A 6,078-nucleotide genomic window follows, 5' to 3' on the forward strand; every position below is an offset into this window, starting at 1 on the left:
TCAAATTTTCTGTGGAAGTTATACAATTACATATCTTAAACAATGTCACTGGGCAGGTCGGAACCGGACATTAAAACCGCCTATAATACAGTACATTACAAAGTCTAGCCCTAAACACATACCGACATAGTTGCGTCACCTGATGAAACTAAAAAGCTCCCGGAGTAACTCCTACCTTTAAACTTTTTTTCAGCCGTGAAGGCAGGGCAGCCTGATTTCAAGTAGAAAACACTCGAACAGTAACTTACTATGTTCACTCCGTAGCACGATAAGCTCCTCCTTTACTTTGCAATTACTGGTAAATATCGGGGCCTTTGCCCTCCCTCAGATCATTGACAAACATCCTTAAATACTCTTTGTAGAACAAGCTTTCATAAATCCAGAGCAGTTCGAAGGCCGCCTCCGAATTGTTAAACTCTTCCAAACCTTACCCTGTAGTATTGCCGTGTCTACGCTGCGAATCACCAGCTGACTGACAGGCTCCTCGACACTGGCCGTTTCCTCCGCAGGCTTCAACCTCCCGAGCTCAATCAGCTCGGCACCGCGCAAGCGCGCCAACCCCGCCCCGCGCGTGCCTGCCCACACTGTCGGAACCAGGCGCGCTCCCGCCCGCGGTGAACTCAACGCTAGGCGGCGGCGGCGGCGGCTGCTGCTGCCGTACACACGCATTCCACTGTACACTGGGAAGCAGAGGAAATCTGCGGAATGATGCTGGAAATCCAAGCAACACACAGAAAATACTGGAGGAACTCGGCAGCATCTGTTTTTCTCCTGTCCTGCTGAAGGGTCTCGGCCCGAATCGTCGACTGTACTCTTTTCCATAGATGCTGCCGAGTTCTTCCAGCATTTTGTGTGTGTAACTGGGAAACACTGCCGAATTTCCGGAGTTCTTCCACTAGGTGACCTGAGTCAGTATTAGTGCGGGATTAAGGAATTACCAACCATCTCCCCGGGAGATCTCCCTGCTGTGCTCTACATGGGAGAGCAACGGCACTATGCCTTAATCTGCAGCAGGTAAAGCACTACAGAAGGGATGCGTGGGCGAAGAGCGACAAAGGGAGCCGCAAACTGCCGGTCCTTTTATGTCTGGAGTAACATCGGAATGCTAGCACTAACATGAGAAAATTTGCAGATGTGTGTTGCACCAGAAAGCTTGCTGTCGGCAAGTTCTGGGTCATTTTTATAGTAAAACCATTTTAAGACAAAAAATAAAGATATTCATTTTCAGGATCTGTCAAGGGGAACATTTTATCGTCCATTCCTATCGCTCTTCAGAAGATGTTGCCTTGAACCATTTCTTTTGGTAGCAGTGTCCCTCAACATCATTTGGTAATGAGTCCCAGGATTTAGACGCAACAGTAATTAAGAAACGATAGTATAATTCCAAGAGAGGGCTATGTACAGTTTAAGAAGAAAATTTGAAATCAGGGTGTTCCCATTTACCTGAAACTGATCTCCTACCTAAAGAGAGGTTGAGTTTGATTTTTGAAGGCGGTAATAAATCAGGGGCATTTGGTCCTTTTTGTGAAAAAGAGATACCAAACTAATTTCCCACATAACTGGATGGATGCCCATGTTGCAACAGTAATTGGATAATGCATTCAATTCAGGACACCGACATTAAGAGCGCTTCCAACAGTTTTGGATGAAATTGTGAAGAGAGGTGTTCAAACAATATCAACAATGAAAGACTGTCAAGACACTGGAGATTCTTCAATTGTTTTTGAGCTTAAACGAAATAAAGGTAGTGAAGTGTGTCAAGGATCAAGGTGAGTAAAGGTGAACAGCAGAACAATCAATAACCAATGGCACTTCGGGTAATTACTAAAATGCCACATTAAGAATTATCAATGCTGAGTTGTTACTTCTTAGTCTTTATTATTTTGATTGGGAAACAATCTTGATTTAATGAGAAGTCAAGAGGACACGGTAGGCACAGTGCCAGGCTACATACTACACTGTGTGTAAGACTACCTCTAAACTAAATAGCTTGTATCAAATTCTTCGTATATTCTTAAAGCAAAGGTAGTTGGATAAACAAGGGGGTGAAAGTTACTGAATGCAAACTGTACGTTATAATCCAACCAACCATGATTTCACCAATTTCCCCCCTGGATCAATAAAATATGACTATGACTATGACTTTAAGAGGTGGAACAGCTCAAGGGCTGAACACATACAAACAAATAAGTTAGGAGCAGGAGTGTGTTCAAAAGGAGTGTGCAGTAAACAGAGTTGAGCAATTCCACAACAAATGAATAACATCTCCAATCTGCTGATTTGCAATTCCTTAATCTAATCCCACAGCCTTTGCTACACCACATTGAATTGAAGATTGTGTAGTCAATTTGGTTGAGATTCTGATCATTAGTTACCCCAAAATTATTGATGGTGGGGATCCAATATAAAAAAAATATTGAATTTCAATGGGCATTTCTTGTTGAAAATGGTCAATGCTTGACACTACTGTGATAAACTGTTATTTGTAACTCATCGGCTCTAGGCTAAGTGTGGAGTTAGTCTTATTTTCATATTTACTTTTGGAAATCACAGGAGATCAACTGGCCCATCAAGACTATGCAAACTCTCAAGGCAATCCCCTTTCCCCCACCTATACCCACTATTTTTTTCCTAATCTTCCATTAATGCCCATTAACTGTGCCTAATTCTCCAACCATCTATCTACACCAGGAATAATTTATGGTAGCCAATTAAACTACCAGCCAGCACATCTTTATGAGGAAAGTGCAGCTCCTAGGAGAAACCTATACAATCACAGGAAGAACATTGCAAATTCCATACAAACAGCACAAAGATCAGGGTAAAGTCTGCATTGTTTGAGTTGTGAGACAGCAGTAATATGTAACGAAGTACTACACTGCCGTGTCTTGCTGCTTGCAAGCATGAGCTGCTTTATTTTCTAAGGATCCTACACACTTCATGTCTGAAATTAAGTTTCCTGATACACATTTGGACCAAGGCAGTGATGAGGTCAGGAACCTAGTGGTCTTGGTGAAATCTAAACTAGGCATCAGCAAGTAGGATTCTGACAAGTGCTGCTTGATGATATTATTGATGAGTTTTCATCACTTTGCTGATGAGAGTATACAGACTGGGTGGTAAATAACCAATCTGAATTTGTCCTTTTTTTTTGTGAAATGGGCAATCTACCACATTGTTGCATAGAATGCCAGTGCTGCAATTGTAGTTCAGTATGAATAGAGTTAATACTTGGAATATTATGTACAATTCTGGTCTCCTTGCCAAACTATTGAGGAAATCCAGCAAATATTGCACTAGAACACAGTGGTTGCAGCACTAAACACATCTAAATTTGAATTTTGCATGAAGTGAAATGTGGGAACATACTGAAGGGTCACTGAATCTATATGACTGTAACTTTAACAGTCATATCGTAATTTACAAAAAGCTGTTTTGAAATAGATCATTCATAAACAGACAAAATCTAAGAGTCCAGTCCTGCTGAAGGGTCTCGGCCCGAAACATCGACTGTACTCTTTTCCATCGATGCTGCCTGGCCTGCTGAGCTCCTCCAGCATTTTGTGTGTGTAAGTTAAAGGGCTAGTTAGTTTCTTCCAATAGTACTAATTAACAGACAGACATTACCAACAGGAGATCTTAATTTTTTTTAAAAAAATTCACATACAACTGACATAAGCAGTTATCATGGTTGATGATCAAAATAAAGGATAGTAATAGTTGAATAAGTCATAACTTGCTGTTAATAGCAAGGCAGTTTTCCTCATCTTTAAAAAAGTAAGTTTTCTGGATCCACAATGTCAAGTTGCTGAGGTCACTATCAAAAATGCAAAACAACTTAAAAAATGTTCACTGCTCTTCCAATCTTAGCCAGTTCCCAAAGATTATGAATGGTGTTAAATATCTCTAATATTCAAACATTTTAATTTATTAAAAAAAAACATTAAAAATATACGTCAGATATTGAAAGAATAAAACACATTAAGGCAAAATAATGGAAACATTTTTTTTAAATTACTTGTACTTGCCCTTCTTCACCACAGCAATTCCTCTCCATTCAATGAACAAATTAGCTATTCCTGCACAAGCTCTAACTTGACACAGGTTGAACAGGTAGACTCCCTGGCATCATTGGTAAAAGAGTCCATTGTTACAAGTATAATCAGGAAATATTCAGTATGAGAAACAATCCAATGCTGGAGTTCAGCCAGAAATTCCCTATAATGCTCGGTCAGTACTGGAACACACATTCTAATGTTCCAATCTTCCTGTTGCTTGCAGAGGATGACTTCCAACAGTTTTGGATGAAACTAACAGCAATTTCCCACAAATCCTCGACAAAGATTTAAAGACATTTTAAAAGCATCACTAATTGTAAGTTGAAAAGTACTTTTTACAGATTTTGTTCTAACTCAATAAACTATTATATATGGTTGAATTTATACATTAGTTAAACCATATTTCACAGCTTAACGTGAATTTTAAGTTTGGCTCCACAGAGTACGTTTGCACCACCCTAACTCTTTTATCTCCTTAAGTTCAGTTAGCCCCACATTGACAAAGCTGATAGCGATAAACAGACTGACTGTCCAAAAAAACAATCAGAAAAATAGCACTGAAGGACTAACAGGTATGAATAGCAACAGGAAAATTCAGGCATCCGAGTGTGAAATATAGACAAAATCTGAACCTGTACTGATCTTTGTGCTAACTCAGTAGCTTAAACAAAAATTAAGATTCACTGACACATGCTTTGAACAGAATATGCAAATAAATCTGCAACATTAATTACATTTTAAGCCAGTAACATTAAAACTATTAATATTTTTAAGGAATAACAAAATTAATCTACATATACCTCAGTGTAGTACAAACCTATCAAAATTTAATTATTGATCCAAGCAACGTTCTCTCAATTATTCCAGATTAGGAATTATGATGGCAAAGATGCCCTCCCAAACTCCATGACTACCCAAGATGAAGTTTTCCATACTACCCAAGCTGCCTTATCTTCTTTCCAGGCTTTTAAAACATTTAAAAACTTTTAAAACTTTAGCTCTAAAGTTTACAATTTAGTTGATCACTAACTATTGCGAAACAAACTTTAATGATATTTGCTTAGGAATCATTTATTTCACAAATGCCATCAACTCTTTTATTCACTTCTTCTGTCGTACTTAAAGAACAAGGGAGAGGTCCCGGTTGAGAACTCACGATTTCACTTGAAGTAATTTTTGGATTTTTCTATTCCATGTAATTTAGTTTCTTATTCTTCAGTAAGTTTCTTTACAGGGCTTAATCTCAACTTTCCGAAGACTTTTCTAACACCCATCTTCTGACAACAGGATTTATTCAGGACTTGTAAAAGACAGCTACACAATTCATTTTATACTGACCTGCAAGGGTGAGACATTTAACCAGAATTGAAATTTATTTCACCTATAACTATTTCAACCCAACCTAAGTTAGTTTCATCTGCTACTAATCTTAGATGTTTTGTGCAAGAAGTATCAAAAATAGAAATTAGAATGAAAATCAGTTAAATCAAGGTCATAGATTTCAGTTTATGTGAATAGGATATGTGAAGTATTAGAACAAGGTATCAGATGATTTGTGCAAATTCAGTGGCAGGTGTCTTATTCCTGCTATCTCCAACAAATTACCTTCAAACAGATTTAAATCCACTATGTCAGTTACATTGTTTTTAAAGATAGATTTAAAAGTCCAAGCACTAATCATTGGAATATCCCAATCAGCCATCTTCTCTGTTCCCTCCTCCACAAATCTCTAGGACTTATCCCTTTCTACTTTGCTATTTTATATCTCTTCAGTTCCCAAAATTTGCTCAAAATTTTAACCAGTAAATAATTTAACTGCCTTCATTCAGAAATGTATTAATTAGCTTCTGCATGTCCAAATGCTTCATCCTGAAAAGGCTTCCATGATGCTCTTGCCACTAAGTAGTCGGCTCACTGATTCCTAATAAGTTACTCTGGAGATGGTCAGAAAAACTATTATAAACCCTACTGAAGCAAGAATATGGGGAATTAAATTCTGTTTCATCAAAATAACCCCGCT

The 6,078-nt window shown here is 38.3% G+C and overlaps 1 protein-coding gene across 4 annotated transcripts in view; it reads right to left on the minus strand.

The window, feature by feature from the left end:
* Window positions 1-538, minus strand: part of LOC140202643 (protein kinase C and casein kinase substrate in neurons protein 2-like) — a 105,954-nt gene extending 105,416 nt beyond the window's left edge. For 2 of the 4 annotated variants that reach the window (XM_072267743.1, XM_072267736.1), the window contains exon 1: window positions 432-538. The gene's annotated coding sequence lies outside the window, so the exon portion shown is untranslated. The other 2 variants (XM_072267739.1, XM_072267738.1) reach the window with 2 other exon arrangements.
* Between the last annotated feature and the right edge of the window lie 5,540 nt (window positions 539-6,078).

The sequence above is a fragment of the Mobula birostris genome, chromosome 9 (genome assembly GCF_030028105.1).
Source record: "Mobula birostris isolate sMobBir1 chromosome 9, sMobBir1.hap1, whole genome shotgun sequence".
Taxonomy (NCBI): domain Eukaryota; kingdom Metazoa; phylum Chordata; class Chondrichthyes; order Myliobatiformes; family Myliobatidae; genus Mobula; species Mobula birostris.